We start from the raw sequence: 18,279 nt of genomic DNA on the forward strand, positions 1-18,279 counted from the left end.
TTCCAGGAAAATAATCAATATTTTGCTATATTTGTGATTCTGTTTTCAGTCGACATAAATATGTTACCTGCCAATTTACAAATGGAATAGATAGAGCTGCAGTCTGACATTTAACTTAAAGAAAAATTTGCTCGTGCATCTTTTCTGGGCTTTTATAGGTCCTCTCTTCCCAGAGACAAATGTCCCTGACTTCACAATCACGCCTTATTCATGTCATCACTATTTGGCAGCACCTACATTTGAGAGCAACTATTTTCAAGAATGAAACACATTAAGAGTAAAATTAAAACCAAAATATCTTTTGAGCACCTTGAGAACTCACTGAGAATCGCAACTGCTATCAAACCAAATATTGATGCACTAGTTTATCAAATACAGTGTCAAACATCCCACTAGTTTTATGTTGCCCTCTTTTCTTTTACCTTTATAATAACAATATTTAAAAAAATCAATAACCTTTTATTAGTTAGATATGTATATTTTCTATATTAGTGAGCACAAACTTAGGACCTCCTTGATGATTTTAAAAGATTATTGAAAGGGCCTCTGCATAATTAGGGTTACTATGTGAGGAATTTCTTGCTTATCTGTGGTGGCAGCTATCATGAAAATCATGCATGGATCTTTTTTCTTGCTCATCAGTTTTTGTTAGTGTTTGGGTATTTAAAGTGCGGCCCAAGACAGCTCTTCCAGTGTGGACCAGACATGTCAAAAGTTTGGAAACCCCTGATTTAAGTGTTCAAAGTCAATTTTTCAGAGTTCAAGTGTTAATGTCAATTAATAACTATCTACCCAACAACACCAGAATGCTTGTCTTCCGTAAGTCCCAGTGGATATTCACCAAGATAGATCATATTCTGGACTATAAAACAAACTTTAGTCATTTCAAGGCACATAAGTCATTTAAAGTATGTTTTCGAGTGATAGCAGAATAAAACTAGAAACCAAGAATGGAACTATATCTGTATAATTTTGAAATACTTGGAAATATAACAACACACTTCTAAAGCCCTTGGGTCAAAGAGGAAATTTCACAGGAAATTAAAAAGTACTTTGAATGAAAATGCAACATATCACAATGTGTGGAACTCAGCTAAATGCTATAAATAGAAAAGAAAAAACTTGAATTGGTTCTAACTTCCACTTGAAGAAACCAGAGAAAAAACTTAAATCCAAAGGGAAAAAAAAACAGAGAAGAGGATATTAAAGATTAAAGAAGAATTTGGAGTTCCAGCCAAGATGGAGGCATAAATACATATGCTTTGCTTCCTTGTACAACCAGAGGAAGGATAGCAACCAATTTTAAAACAAAAAACAACCAGGACTACCAGAAAATCAAACTGTGGAAGCCCGACAACCAAGGATTTATAAAAGAAACATTCACCCACATGGGTAGGAGGGGTGGAGACAGACAGCTGGGGTGGACAGGGTGCATGGCAAGGCAGTAGCTGGTGGACTGGGTGGGTGAAGTGGTGGCTTGTGGACTGGGATATCCCATGTTCACATGTGTATATGCCAGGAGGAACAACTGGGGAGCAAGACAAACCACACAACCCAGGGTTCAGCAAAGGAAACTAAAGCCTCAAAACCTCTGACTGTAAAAATCTGTGGGGGTTTTGGTGCAAGAAATTCCCAGTCTCAGAGGAGAGTCTGTTGGAGAGGACCACGGCATCCTAGAACATACATAAACACACCCACCCAGGGAATCAGCCCCTGAAAGGGCACAATCTGCTTTTGGGAAATGAAGGAAGTGATGGAAGGTGGGGTGAAAGCCAAGTAAGCTAGCAAGCGGCATTGTTCATTCTCTGACCCCCCAGACCCACCCTGGTGAGTACCTAAGGCTTCTCCCCTTACAATGTAACAGGTGCACCAAGACAAAGAAATATGGCCCAAATCAAAACACATTATGCTAAGTGAAATAAGCCAGGTAGTGAAAGACAAATACCACATGACTTCATCTGTAAGGGGAACATAATCAACAAAAGAAACAAGCAAGCAAAATAGAACCAGTGATGTGGAAATAAAGAATAAACTGACAGTAACCAGAAGGGAGGGGTGAGGGGGGAAAGAAGTGGAGAGACCATCAAGGAACATGTATAAATTACCCACAGTCAAAGACAATGGGGTGGTGGAATATGGCGGAGGTAGGGCAGGGGAGAGTAATGGTTGCGCGCGGGGTGGAATCAACTGTGACTGAATCACAATAAAAAAGAACAGCTTAAGACTCCAGAAAAAGAACTTTGTGACGAGGAGATAGGCAACCTATCTGATGCAGAGTTCAAAACACTCGTAATCAGGATGCTCACAGAAATGATTGAGTGTAGTCACAAAATAGAGTAAAAAGTGAAATAAAGGAAAATATACAGGAGACCAACAGTGGAGGGAAGGAAATTGGGACTCAAATCAACCATTTGGAACAAAAGGAAGAAATAAACATCCAAGTGGAACAGAATGAAAAAACAAGAATTCAAAACAATGAGGAGAGGCTGAGGAACTTCTGGGACAACTTTAAATGTTCCGACATCCAAGTCATAGGAGTGCTAGAAGGAAAAGAGGAATAGCAAGAAATTTAAAACTTATTTGAACAAATGATGAAGGAGAATTTCCCCAGTCTGGCGAAGGGACTAGACATGCATGTCCAGGAAGCTCAGAGAGTCCCAAAGAAGTTGGATCCAAGAAGAAACACATGAAGACACATCACAATTTAATTACCCAAGATTAAAGATAAGGAGAAAATCTTAAAAGCAGCGAGAGAAAAGGAGAAATTTACCTACAAAGGAGTTCCCATAAGACTATCAGCTGAGTTCTCAAAAGAAACCTAATAAGCAAGAAGGGGCTGGAAAGAAGTATTGAAAGTCATGAAAGGACCTACATGCAAAATTACTCTATATAGCAAAGCTATCATTTAGAATGGAAGCGCAGATAAAGTGCTTCCCAGATAAGATAAAGGAGTTCATCATCACCAAGCCCTTATTATATGAAATGTTAAAGGGACTTATCTAAGAAAAAGAAGATCAAAACTGAACAGTAAAATGACAACAAACTCAAAACTGTCAACAACTGAACCTAAAACAAACCCCCAACCAAAACCAAAAACTAAGCAAACAGCTAGAATAGGAACAAAATCACAGAAATGGAGACCACAGAAAGGGTTATCAGCAGGGTGGCAAAGAGGGAGAATGGGGGAAAAAGCAGAATTGGTAGACACAAAATAGGCGGGGGGAGGTTAAGAATAGTATAGGAAATGGAGAAGCCAAAGAATTTGTATGTACTCTGCATGGTCATGAAGTAAGGTAGTGGGAATGCTGGAGGTGGGGTGCAGGGTGGATGGGAATAAAGGGGAGAAAGAAATGGGACAACTCTAATTGCATAATCAAAATATACTAAAAGAAGACTACATATTGTATGAATTCATTTATATAATATTCTAGAAAAGATAAAACTGTAGGGGCATTAATTGGTTAATGGTTACCGGGGGATGGGAGTACAGGGAGAGGACTGACTACAAAGCACCATGAGAACTTTTTGGTGTGATTGAAAAATTTTATATCTTGATTGTGGTGATGACTATCCAATTTGTCAGAACTTATACTGCCTGTAAATTATACTTCAATAAACCTGACTAAAAAGCAAAAACAAACAAAAAGAGTAGAGCAGAATTCAATCAAACTGAAAATCATAAAAACAATAGAGAAAATTAGTTAACCAAAAAACCGTTTCTTTGTAAATATCAATAATATTTTAAGCCTCTAGAAAGACTATGAAAAAAATTAGATAAGACACAAATTGCCAATATTAGGATTGAAATATGGGGTATCACACTCACCCCAGAGATCTTGAAAGGATAATAAAAAGATAGTACAAACAACTTGTTGCCCATGAATTCTTCAACTTATATGAGTGGACAAATTTTATTTGAAAGACACAAACTATCAAAATTTACTCAATAAGAAATAACCTGAATAGTTGTATACCTATTAATGAAATTAAATTTGTGGTTAGAAACCTATGACACCAAAGAAAAATAAAAAATAAACAAGTGGGACTATATCAAACTAAAAAAACCTCTGCCTAGCAAAGGAAACCATCAACAAAATGAAAAGGCAACCCACTAAATGGAAGATAATATTTGTAAATTATATATCTGATAAGGGGTTAATAGTGAAATATATAAAGAAGTCATAGAGCTCAATAGCAAGAAATGATCGAATTTAAAAATGGGCAGTAAATATGAATAGACATATTTCTAAGGAAGACGTACAGATGGCCAACAAGTACATGAAAAGATATTCACCATCACTAATTACCAGGGAAATGCAAATCGAACCGCAATGAGACATCACCTTACACTCATTAGAATGGATATCATCAAAAAGACAAGAAATAATAAGTTTTAGCGAGAATGTGGAGAAAAGGGAACCCTTGTGCACGGTTGGTAGAAATGTAAGTTGGTATGGCCACTATGGAAAATAGTATAGAGAACTACTACATGATCCAACCCCTCGTCTGGTTATTTATCCAAAGGAATGAAAACAGTAATTTTAAAAATTATCTGCAGCTCATGTTTGTTGTAGCATTAGTTACAACAGCCAAGATATGAAAACGATCTAAGTGTCCATTGATGGATGAGTGGATTTTAAAAGTGTGGTATATATACCAGATGTGATATTACTCATCCATAAAAAAGAATGAAATCTTGCCAGTTGCAACAACATGGATGGACCTTGAGGGCATTATGCTAACTGAACTAACTCATAGAAAACAAATACCACATCATCTGACTTACACATGAAATCTTACAAAAAAAAGTGTCCCCCCAAAATACCAAGCTTATGGATGCAGAAAACAGATTGATGGTTGCCAGAAGTTGGGGTGAGAGGGTGTCCTGCAGGAAGAGTTGGAGAAATGGATGAGGAAGGCTAGAAGGTACAAATTTCCATTTATAAAATAAGTCATGGAAATGTATAGCATACTGACTGTAGTTAATAATCCTGTGCCACACATTTGGAAGTTCCTAAAAGAGTTGACTTAAAAGTTCTCATTACAGGAAAAAAGTTTTTGTAACTATGTGAGGTGACATATATTAACTATATTATTTTCCAATGCATACAAATATTGAATTGTTGTTTTTATACCTAAACTAATATAATGTTATATGTCAATTATATCTCATTTTTTAAAATGCCTTCTGAAAAGGAAACTCCATGCCCAGGTAATTTCACTGTTGAAATAGCAGCATCTAAGGAAGAAATTACAGCAATTCTTTATAAGCTTTTCCTGAAAATAGAAAAGGAGGAACACTTTCCAAATCATTTTATGAGGCTAGCCTTACCATGATACCAAAACCAGAGGAAGACATAAGAAAAGAAAACTGCAGACCAATATTTCTCACAGACTTAGAAACAAAAATTCTCAACATTGAATTGAAAAACTGAATTTAGCAATATACAAAAGGGATAATATATCATGACCAAATGGGTTCATCTTGGGAATGCAAGATGAATTTCAAGTTCATTTTTTGAATATCAGTTACTATAATTAACCATAATAAGAGACTAAAGAATAATCGTATTCTCATCTCAATAGATGCAGAAAAATAACTTAAAAATTAACATTTATTCATAAAAAAATAATTCTAGCCAAACTAGGACTATAAGGGAACATCCTTTAATAAAGTCCATCTTCAAAACAAAACAAAAAATGTAGAGCTTACATTTACTTAATGATAAAATAATGAATACTTTACCCCAAAGACTGTGAGCAAGGCAAGAATGTCCTCTGTCACCACCATTATTCACCATCACATTGGAAGTACTAGCCAGTGCAATAAAGCAAGAGAACAACATAAAAGACATACAAATTAGAAAAAAAACTCTTTTTGTAAACAAGTAGAAAACTCCAAAGAATCTATGAGAAGCTCCTGAAAAATAAATCATTTTTATATTCCAGAAATGGACAATTGGAATATAAAATAAAATTTAAAGTGCCAATTTATTAACATCTCCCCAAATTGAATACTTAAAAATAAATTTCACAAACTATTTGCAGGCACTCTGTTGAAAATGGAAAGCTGATGAAAGAAATAAAAAATAAGTAGAAAAATATGCTACATTTATGTATCAGAAAACTTATCTTCATTTCTCTCAATTTCATCTATAGGTTAAACACAACCCTAATCAAATTCCTAGCAATCTTTTTTTTTTTTGTAGTTATCAATGAGATTGGGGTGGAAACAAAATGAAATGCAGACTATGAGAAATGTACTTACTGTACTATAAATGTATGACATAACCTCACTGAAGGTGATGTGGAAGAAAGCAACTGACCTGTCATTTTGTAAAATAGTGTCCATTTCCCCCACCCCCAATAGATGACTTTTATTGCATCTTTAAACTAGTGCAAACAGATCTTTGGAATTACCCAAACCTTGTTACTGTAGTTGGATAGCTCTTCTGTCTTTTCTTAAACTAGAAGACAGAAAAATTTCCATTACCCTCTGTGTTGGGAACCTTTCAAGTCTGGACGGGTTCACCTGAGATTCAGGCAGACAGAAGAATATTCATGAGCTGCTGGGATGGGCAATCCATGCATGCTTCAAGCTCTGTGTCCCCATGTGTCCAACTGCATGTCACCTGTCCCCTCTCTCTTGTTCCACAGAGTGGCTCCTGTCCCATGCCCCTATTTCCCTTATATACCAAATGCAGACAAAGTTGGCAGGGAGCCAACAGATATTGTACAACAGAGCTTCATTCTATGCGTGTGAGCCCACTCAAGGCTATGGAAGCATTTATCAGACCCAGCCTCAAGGCTATGATAGCACTACTTATTAGGCCCATTCTCAAGATTATGGGAAACTGCTTCTCTTAGTTGCTCAGACATCTAGGTGAGGAAGCCAGACTGCCTTCATTTACCCTGCACTCCTCCATCAGCCTAATCAAGTCTTATTGGCTAATACTGTGTCACATGGTAACCCTTAGCTGTGAAGGGTTGCTGAGAAAGGGAGTAACTGGCAAAAGGGAACAGGATTACCATCATTGATATAGATCAATCATGATTCATCCTTGGTAGAAGGTATGTTGTCACTGTGATAAAATTAGGGTCTAGTTTTCAAGGAATAAGGTGGGGGCAATGTCTATTTCTTTTAAATCATTTTTCAAAATTGTTATTCTATTACAGTTGTCCCAGTTTTTCCCCCTTTGCCCTCTTTTGCCCATCCCACCAACCCGCTCCTATAGTTAATTCCCACACTGTTGTCCATGTCCATGGGTCATTCATAGATGTTCTTTGTCTAGTCCCTTCCCCTTCTTTCCACCATTATACCCCTCTCCTCTAGTCACTTTCAGTCTGTTCCATCTTTCCATGCTTGTTGCTTCTATTTTGTTTGTTAGTTTATTTTGTTCAATAGATTCCTCTCATAGGTGAGATCATATGGTATTGGTCTTTCACTGACTGTTACTTCACTAAGCTGGAATATTCTCCAGTTCCATCCATGCTGTGGCAAAAGGTAGGAGTTCCTTCTTTCTGCTGCATAGTAATCCATTGTGTAAATGTACCAGTTTGGGGGCAATGGCTATTTTAGGTAGCAATATTATCTGCTGCATCTAGCCATCTAAGGATGGAGAATATGATGATTCTTCTTCCTTAACAAGGTATGAAATTTTCTTTACAGAATTTCACAACGCTGGTGTCCTCTTAAAAGTTGATTGAGTGTGGGAAGTGGGGGTGGGTAAGGTAGGGGAGAGTAATGGGGGCAAAATAGGGTCAGCTGTAATTGAACAACAATAAAAGAAGAGTGTTGATTATAATGGTTCTAAGAAAATGGGGTTCCCAGAGTCCCAGTGCTTATTCATGGCATAGAGGACTAGAAAGCAAATCTCTTTGCCCCCAGGACATTGTTCTTTCCCACTATAATTCATCTGGCCTAAAGTTTGTTTTAAAAGATCCTGTAGGAATAAAACCCAAATGAGTAACAAAAATCATTTAAAACAAGCCAAAAACAACTAAAGAAAAAATAAAACGAAAAAAAGGATAGTAAAAAACAGATGAATTTTCCGCAAATTAAAACTGGGAAAGGGGCTGTGCATGTGGGCAGGGGAGGATATTCATGTTCCTTATACACTATGGTATTGCTTGACTCTATAGAAATGGTGTACATTTTTTTATTAAATTTGTATTTGGGGAGAAGTAAGATGTGAATTTGTTTTAAAAAATCAAATAGTGCTACCAGTCTTGTAATAATAATGAGAAAAACTATACAGTGGGGCCTCGGTTCTCAAACTAATGCATTCTTGGAAATTGTTTGAGAAGGGATTTGTTAAAAAACTGAATCTTCTTTTTCACCTGAGAGACGCATGACTGATCATACAGGTATCAGCATGAAATGGTTGTCGAGTAGAGAATTGACACTAGAACTTTTGTTAGTCAACTGAGACATTTTTTCCATAAACAACTTGGTCGAGACCCGAACTGTTTGAGAACCAAGACATTTGAAAACTGAGGTTTGACTATACCCTCTTCCTTTTCGCCCCATTCCTAATTCCTATTCCAAGAGAGAACTGCTTTCTAATTGTAAGTTAATTTCTTGTTTTTACTCTATTTTTCTAAATCATATGTTTATCCTGCTATTATTTGACACTTTTAAAATTTCGATTTCTTTTTTTATATAGAAAGTAAGAATTAACACTGCCAATATCTCTCATACACTTCATTCTCACACACAAACTTTCTACTACTGCCTTGAAATATAATTATGTCACCATTTTGGTTAAATTCCCATTTAGTTGGTACTTAAATATTTCTCTTTAAATGTTTCAATACACTAAAATACCTCAGGTTTTTGTCAGTTTTATAATTTTCTTGGTTATATGATTTCATGAGGCTAGCTAGCTCCATGTGAGCTGTTTATTCTCTGATACAGAGCTATGGATAAATTCATGGGGCATCTCCTATTTACTTCCATTTCCTATTCCTTTGCATCTCCTATTCCATATATCACTCCTATTCCTTTTCACTTTATTTTAAGCTCCACATGATCACACTAGTCATCCTTGTACTTATTAGCACCTCTGTGTTATTAATATTCTTGGTTTTTCTGATGGACCCAAATATCATTTTGTTTCAGTGTTACCTTAACTGTTGTGAGTGCATGTTTCCGAAACCAAAGAACAAGCCTGGTCTAATGGCTTTTATTTTCTTCTCCAGCTCTGCCTTCTCAGGCCCTGTCCATTCCCAGAAAGAAGAGGAAATGACTGAGTCCCAGGTAAATTTTAAAAAGTGTATTTGTTCCTTACTTTATTCTACAGTGTAGTTTAAGAGGATTGCAGTAATCCATGCAGTAAATTGAAAAATCTTATATAGATAAATATTTTCAGAAGAAATAGAGTTGGAGGATTAAAACCAGGAAAGAGTTACATGTTTTTGCAGGAAAGCGTTCATTCAGAGATTAAAGTTGGGCTACAATTTTGAGTTTTATTATTATAGGTAAAGCAAACCAGAGCAGAAATTCATTACATAATTTTCATTGTACATAAGGATAAAAATGAATATTTCTTAACAGAAGTAAGCTTTTCATTGGCATCTAGGTAAGTGAATACATTGTTGTATGACCTCTCATAGTTGATAAATCCAGTTTTTTTGATGGTTTGTTTTGTTCAATCATAAAAGAATATATGTTAAAATAACTTAGCATTGGAAAGAACACAAATGAAGATTATCAGATAAAGGGATAAATTATAGTATTTCATGTGGTAGAAGACTACACAACAATAAAACAGATAGCAGATTACTGCTTTTCACAAAAACATGGATAAATCTCACAAAAATATGGAATGAGAGGCCAGAAATAAATGTGTGTGAATGTGTATAATGTATAGCTGAATTCAATTTATTTGTTGTTCTTTGAAGAAATCACAGATAATAATAACCTTTGAAAAATGTAATTGGAAGAAGGAGCCCTCAATTTCACACAAATATTGCTATAGATTGCCTTCCCTGGTGATGTTAAATTGTATAATATCAACTTAGAATGCATACTTCCCCATTCAAATATGGACCAGATGCTTCCTATGATAGTTAAAGACTGACATAGCTTTTTGAATAAAGTCCCCAAAATTTTTCCAGAAATCCAGTTTTTGCCAATAATGTTGTCTTCTAACTTTCTGACTTGAAACTCTCCACTGATTTAACTGACTAAATAATTCATCCTCTGGACGTAACTGGAAGCCTTTCCATTTGCCCTATTTAATGCCTGCTCTTCCTCCTCTCTCCTTCATTTCCCACACTTAATGCAACCAGATTGGATTTTTGGTATCTATCTGTTTGGAGAAAGTAGCAAAGATGTGTGACCTGAAGTGGACAGAGCTTGAGGTACAGTCCTAAAATATTCCTGATGCTCTTCAAATGTAGATTCTTCCATCTTTAAGAAGCCAATGACATTTAGAAAATCCCTAAGCAAGTGAAGGGCACAAAGAGAGGTAACTGAAAACTATTATTAAACTTGATCACTTTGTAAAACTTTTCAAATATACTTGCTGTTTAGGGAGTATCATTTACAGATTGTGCCAATATTCTGCCTTTTTAAAAAATTACTGTGTATAAAACCCTTTATGTAGCTAACTCCATCTACCATCCTTTTTTCCTGTGGCTTATGACCTCAATTAAATTTGGACTTCCTATCTTCACCTCAGATACAACATGGCTACAGCTTAAGTAGCCTTTTTTTTTTTCCTTCAAAATTCATGCCCCAGAACCTACTCAACTATAATCTCCAACTTTAATGCACAAGTGGTCTCCCTTTTCAAGGGGGTTGTAACCTTTGAGGGAATAGACCATAATTTAGACATTTTTTTCTTTATGATTTGATTTTATTAAATTTTTTTATTGTTTAAATACATTTGTCTCCATTTTCCCACCACTGCTTTCCCATGCCCCACCCACCCCCACCTCCCACCATCAGTCCTTTATTTAAAAATCCTTAATACTTTACAAAAAAAGTACTCAGTAAATATTTGTGAATGGATAAATCAAAAATAGTTAAATATGTACCTTAACAATATAGAAAATTGACAAAATTTGCAAAATTTGATTATCTAGCTGTTTTAAAACAGTCTGATTCCTGTAATATAGATGATACGTTTTGTAAATCCTAACCAGAGGTAGCAAAATTTTCTTTTGTTTTATTTAGGATATATCCCCTGCCTGAGGAGATATAGCAGAAAAAATATTGCTACCAGAAATTTCCAAGATTTTACTGCCTGTTTTCTCCTAGAATTTTTATAGTTTTGAGTCTAACATTTATCTTTAATCCATTCTGAGATTTTTTTCTCTGGAGTATGGTATAAGAAGGTGGTCTAGTTCTTTTGTTTGTTTTTTTCCCCACATATCTGTCCAATTTACCCAACACTATTTATTAAATAGAATATCTTTACCCTGTTGAATGTTTGCCTTTTCTTTTTGTCAGATATTAATTGATCATAAAGGCATGGGTTTATTTCTGGGCTCTTGATACTATTCCATCTATATGTCTGTTTTCATGCCAGTACCATACTGTTTTGATTAGTTTGTTTTCAGGTAGTGTGATTAAAAAGTTTAAAATCAGATTTTAGTGTGATTCCTCCAACTTTCTTTTTCTTTTTCAAGATTGCTCTGGTTATTTGGGGTCCTTTATGGTGCCATATAGATTTTTGGAATATTTGTTCTAATTTTGTGAAATATGCCACTGGTATCTTGATAGTAATTGCAATGAATCCGTAGATTGCTTTTGATAGTATGGACATTTTAATAATATCAATACTTCCATTCATGAACATGGTATATACCTCCACTTACTTGTATATTCTTCACTTTCTTTTTTCAGTATCTTATAATTTTCCAATTATAGGTCTTCTACGTCTGTTGTTAAATTTGCCTTATTCCTAGGTATATTATTTGTTATGAAGCAATTGTGAATGGGGTTGTTTTCTTAATTTCCCTTTCTGAGAGTCATTATTGGTATATAAAAGTTCCACTGATTCCTGGATATTAATTTTGTATTTTGCTGCTTTGCCAAATTCATTTGTTAAATCTAGTGGTTTTATGGTAGACTCTTTAGGGTTCTCTCTATCCAGTATCATGTCATCTGCAAAGAACAACAATTTTACTTTTTTCTTCCCAATTTGAATACCTTTTATTTCTTCTTTTTGAATGATTTCTGTGGCTAGGACTTCCAGTACTGTGTGGAATAAGAGTGGTGAAAGGGGACATCACATTTTGTTCCTGATCGTAAAGGGAACACGTTTAGATTTTGCCCATTATGTATGCTGTTGGCTATGGGTTTGTCATATATTAGATATATTCCCTCTTCTCACTTTGCTGAGAGATTTTATCATAAATGAGTGCTGGATTTTATTATATGCTTTTTCTGCATCTATTGATATGATCATGTGGTTTTTATCCTTCATTTTGTTTATGTGGTGTAATACAGACAACATGTATTGCACCTACGTGGAATCCCCAGAATAAATCTCACTTGATCATGGTGTATTACTTTACAATGTATTGCTAGATTTCGTTTGCTAATATTTTGTTGTGGATTTTAGCATCTATGTTCATCAGGGATATTGTCCTATGATTTTCTTTCTTTGTAGTGTATTACCTGGTTTGGCAATTAGGATCATGTTGGCCTTGTAAAATGAGCTTTGGAGTCTTCCCTCTTCTTTAATTTTTTGAAATAGTTTGAGAAGGATAGATGTTAGTTCTTGTTTCAATGTTTGGTAAAATTCACCTGTGAAGCTGTCCAGTCCAAGGCTTTTGTTTCCTGAAACTTTTAAATTTCTGCTTCAATTTCACTAGTTGTAATCTGTCTATTGAGATTCTCTGATTATTCCTGATTCAGTTTGGAAGGTTGTATGTCTAGGAATTTATACATTTCTTCCAGGTTGTCAGATATGTTGGCATGTAGTTGTTCATAATATTTTCTTACAATTCTTTTTATTTCTTTGATGTAAGTTGTTACTGCTCCTCATTTATTTTCTTTAATGAGTCTGGTTAGAGGTTTTTCAATCAAGTTTATCTTTTTAAAAAACCAGCTCTTGGTATCATTGATTTTACATTGTTATTTTATACTCTATTTTTTCAAATTCTGCTCTGTTTTTATTATATTTTTCTACTCACTCTGGGCTTTGATGGATGTTATTTTTCTAGTTCTTTAAGTGTAAAGATAGATGGTTTATTTGAACTTTTTCTTGTTTCTTGAGATAGGCCTGTAATGCTATGAATTTCCCTCTTAGGGCTGCTTTCACTGTGTTTCACCGATTGTTGTGTTCTCATTTTCATTTGTTTCAAGGTATCCTTTGATGTCTTCCTTGCTCTCATTGTTAACCCAATTGTTGTTTAGTAACATGTTATTTAGCCTCCATGTATCTGTGTGTTTTTCAATTTTTTCTTGTGATTGATTTCTAGTTTAATACCATTATGGCCATAGAAGACACTTGATATGATTTCAATATTATTAAATTTCCTGAGACTTGTTTTGTATCCTAATATGTGGTCTATCCTAGAAAATGTTCTATGTACACTTGAAAACAATATATATTCTGCTGCTGTGGGATGAAATGCTCTGAAGATACCAATTCCATCCAATCTAGTGTATCATTTTAGGCCATGTTTCCTTGTTGATTTTCTATTTTGAATATTTATTCATTGATGTTAATGGGGTGTTAAAATCCCTTATTATGACTGTATTGCTATCAATTTCTTTTTTTGTCCAGCAAGATTTCTTTCAGAGGTTGGCCTCTTGTAGATGGCATATATTGAGTTGGCCAAAAAGTTCATTCAGTTTTTTCTGTAAAATAAATGACACATTTTACGTTTTCACCACTAGCGTTATTGATTGGATATTTTGAGTATGTCAGCTATCTCCTGAGTGATATAACATTGATTGTTCTCAATTAATGTCTTGATTTTATTGCTTTCAATTTCAACTAGTCTGCTTGACCATGGAGCATTGTCCAGCGAGAAATCTCCAGCATGAAACTTTGCATACCACTTTTGACCTGTTCAGTTACAGCCCCTTCTCCATACACTGAACAAATCTTTTCTTTTTGCATTTCTGTTGCATTTTTACCTTTCTTGGAATAATAAAGCATAATATGCCAAAACTGTTGTATATTTTCTTCCATATTAAAATGGTTACACAAAAATTTACCAATTTTGATTTTTTTTAAATGCACACTGATATGAAAACTGTCACAATACAATCTAACAAAATTGTTTTGAATGAAGTTAAAGACAACTAAGCACTACTAGACCCATCTTATGGTAAAAACACAAGGAACTTTTTTTTCAACCCAATATATGGGTCTTGCTCTCGTAACCATTCAGCTACTCTGTGTCTTTTGATTGGGGCATTTGAGCCATTTACCTTTCAATGGCTTAAATTGATTGGTACATATTTATTGCCATATTATTCTTTTAACTTTATTCCTCTGTTTTTCTGCTCCACCTCCCCCCTTCTCTTCTTTCTCCTCCTTTACCTCTTTTTCTCCTCATCCAAACAGGCCCTTTAACATTTCTAGTAATACAGGTTTGGTCGTAGCAAACTCCTTTAGCTTTTTCTTGTCTGAGAAGATCTTATTTCTCCTTCAATTTTAGATGATCATAGCCTTGCTGATTAAAGTAGTCTTGGTTGTAGGTCCTTGCTTTTTTGAAAAATATATATATATAATATAATTATTATTTTTTATTATTATTATATTGTTGACAGTATTACAGATGTTCCCCATTTCCCCACTTTTGCTCTGCTCCACCCAGCCCTTGTCCACCCAGTTTCACACTACATTGTTTCCTGTGTACGTGAGCTATGCATATATACATATATGTTCTTTGGCTAATTTCTTCCAGGGTCCCCCAGCTCCTCGCTTTCTGACATCTGTCAGTGTGTTCCATGTATCCATGACCCTGTTATGTTGTTCATCAATTTATTTTGTTCCTTAATTTCCACATATAAGTGGGATCATATGTATTTGTCTTTCTCTGAAAGGTGTACTTCCCTACTCATAATTTTTCCCAGGTCCATCCATACTGTCACAAGGGTAAGAGTTCCTTCTTCTTTTTTTTTTATTTATAGCTGCGTAATATTCCATTCTGTAAATGTACCACAATTTTTTTATTCACCCATCTACCGCTGGGCACTTGGGATGTTCTCAGGTTTTGGCTATTGTAAATAACGCTTCTATTAACATAGGGGTTCATATGTTCTTTCTAATCAGTGTTTCAGGATTCTTAGGATATATCGCCAAAGGTGGGATTGCTGGGTAAAATGGCAATTCCATTTTTAGGTTTTTGAGGAAACTCCATATAGTTTTCCACAGTGGTTGCACCAGTCTGCATTCCCACCTACAGTGCACTAGGGTTCTTATTCTCTACATCTTCACTAGCACTTTTTTTTGTTTGTTGATTAATTGATAGTAGCCATTCTAGCATGTGTGAGGTGATACCTCTTTGTAGTTTTAATTTGCATCTTTCTTATGATTAGTGGCACTGATAATTTTTCATATGTCTAATGGCAATCTGTATGTCCCACTTGGAGAATTGTCTATTGGGGTCCTATGCCCATTTTTTAATTGGGTTGTTTGCCTTCCTGGTGTTGAGTTATATAAGTTCTTTATATATCTTGAAATTAACCCCTTATTACATGTACCATTGGTGAGTATGTTCTCCCATACACTGGTTCCCTTTCATTGTGTTGATGGTTTTTTTCACTGTGCAGAAGCTTTTTAGTTTGATGTAGTTCCATTTGTTTACTTTTTCCTTTGTTTCCCTTGCCCTAAGAGAGATATTGGGAAAAAGATTGCTACATGAGATGTTTGAGATTTTGCTGCCTATGTTTTCTTCTAGGATTTTTATGGTTTTGTGAGTTACACTTAAGTCTTTTATCCATTTTGAGTTTATTTTTGTGTATAGTATAAGTTGGTGGTCTAGTTTCATTTTTTTTTCATGTATCAGTCTAATTTTTCCTAACACCTTATTGAAAAGACTGTTTTTACGATAGCATATGCTCTTGCCTCCTTTGTCAAATATTAATTGACCATAAAGACATGGGTTAATTTCTGGGCTCTCTGTTCTGTTCCATTTATCTATATACCTTTTCTTTTGCCAGTACCAGGCTGTTTTGATTACAGTGGCTTTGTAGTATACTTGTAGTTTTATATCTGGTATTGTGGTCTCTCCAAATTTGTTCTCCTCTGTCAGGATTGCTGAGGCTACTTGGGATCTTTTTTGGTTCCATATAATTTTTTGGAATATTTGATGTAGGTCTTTGAAGTATACCATTGGTATTTTAATGAAACTTGCATGGAATCTATAGATTGCCTCTGGTAGTATGGACATTTTAGTGATGTTAATTCATCACTCCATAAACATAGTATTATGCTTCCACTTGTTTGTGTCTTTTTATATTTATTTTGTCAATATCTTATAGCTTTCCCAGTATAGGTTTTTTACCTCCTTGGTTAAGTTTATTCCTAGGTACAGTATTTTTTGTTGTTGTTGCAATGTTTAATGGGATTGTTTTCTTAATTTCTTTATGAAAGTGTATTATGGTGTATAAAAGTGCCACCAATTTTTGGATATCAATTTTGTATAATGCTACTTTGCCAAATTTATTAAATCTAGTAGAATTTTGTGGAGTCTTTGTGGATTTCCATGTATAATATCATGTTTTCTGTGACTATTGATAGTTTTACTTCCTCCTTCCCAATTTTGATGCATTTTATTTTATCTCCTTGTCTAATTGCTGTGTCTAGAACTTCCAATACTATATTGAATAAGAGTACTTAAAGTGGACATCCCTGTCTGGTTCCTGATTTTAAGGAAACACTTTTAGATTTTGCCCATTGAATATGATGTTGGCTGCAGGTTTGGCTGCAGAGCCCAGCAAATGTCTCTGACTCCAGAACAGAAGGCCGTCTGTGAAACAGTTTCAGAAACCCAGCTCTGCATGTCCCGCTGACACCTTTTGGCAGCCCAACCAAGCAGAACAGGATAAAAATAAAATAAAATAAAATCAGTGACGCCTGGCACTCCAATTTGTCCACATACCGCCAGTATAGCAGGGTGAAATTCCCAGCTCCGCTCTGGCTCCAAATAGGCCAAATGTCCCACTCTTGTGCCATCCAACCAAGCAGAATGGGGCCACATCCCATCCTCAGCACAACCCATCCTCGCTTCGGAAAACTGACCGCAGGACAGGGTGGACCAAGCGATTCAGCGGGTGGGGAAGGGGTGGCATCTGTGTGCTCAGTGTGGGAGAGAAAGCCCTTTTCCGTAAGCCTCACAGGCTGGACTCTGACTGGTTTTCTGCCCAAAGTCCTTCCAGAGAACAGGGGGCTCCATGAAGTCACAGCTGAATGTACCCAGCGAACCCCTTCTTTAGCCCTGAAGTGCCATGTGGCCCCCCACAATAGTCACAGATCTGAGGAAACATTCCAAGGTAGTTTTATGTAACAATGAGCTTACTTCTTTTCTGGGATGGGGAATTCGAGTCTCCCAGGTGGATTGAGTCCCTACTGATTCCCACCAGCTGATGTTATGCTCAAGTTTCCCTTCCCCTCTCTTCTTGCTCTTGTTTGGGGCCGCTGCTGGGGGTTGAGACCGCACACCCCCACAGAGAAGAAGCGCTGCTGCTGCAGTATTCCTCTGCTTTCACATTTGCCACACATGTGCAAGGGTCCACCCTCTCCTTCTGTCTTCCCATCATCTTCCATTCTTCTGTTTATAAAATTTTAGATCAGCTATACTTCAACTGGATTTTCAGGTTGATTGCTCTGCAATTTAGCTGCAAGTTTGAGCCGTTGCTGCGAGAAAGCTGATGAAACTTCCAGCTACTTTGCAGCCTTCTTGCGATCTAGATCCTTGCTTTTTTTCACTTTGAATATTACATGCTGTTTGTGACCTGAAATGCTTCTGTTGAGAAATCACCTGCCAGTCTTATGGGACCTTTCTTAAAGGTAACTAACTGTTTTTGTCCTGCGGCTTTGAAGTTTCTCTCTTTGCTATTTTAATTATGATGTGTCTTGTGTAGGCCTTTTTGGGTTCATCTTGTTTGGAATACTTTGCACTTCCTGAACTTGTGTGTCTTTTTCTATACACTAGGTTAGGGAAGTTTTCAGTCATTATTTCTTCAAATAGGTTCTTGCTTCCTACCTCTCTCTCTTCTTTTTCTGGTACCCTTATTGTGCAGATTTTGTTATACTTCATGTTGTCCCAAAGATCTCTTAAAGTATCTTCATTCTTTGTAATTCT

At 35.7% G+C, this 18,279-nt stretch overlaps 1 protein-coding gene across 1 annotated transcript in view; it reads left to right on the top strand.

Moving 5' to 3' along the window:
- Positions 1–9,220: 9,220 nt before the first annotated feature.
- The window catches only part of ZNF569 (zinc finger protein 569), a 76,028-nt gene continuing 66,969 nt past the window's right edge, over positions 9,221–18,279 (top strand). The window contains exon 1 of the mRNA XM_054589088.1: positions 9,221–9,259. The gene's annotated coding sequence lies outside the window, so the exon portion shown is untranslated. The remainder of the gene's footprint in view (positions 9,260–18,279) is intronic.

Source organism: Pteronotus mesoamericanus, unplaced genomic scaffold (genome assembly GCF_021234165.1).
Source record: "Pteronotus mesoamericanus isolate MK-2021 breed Mesoamerican mustached bat unplaced genomic scaffold, CSHL_Meso_final scaffold_165, whole genome shotgun sequence".
NCBI classification, from domain to species: Eukaryota; Metazoa; Chordata; class Mammalia; order Chiroptera; family Mormoopidae; genus Pteronotus; species Pteronotus mesoamericanus.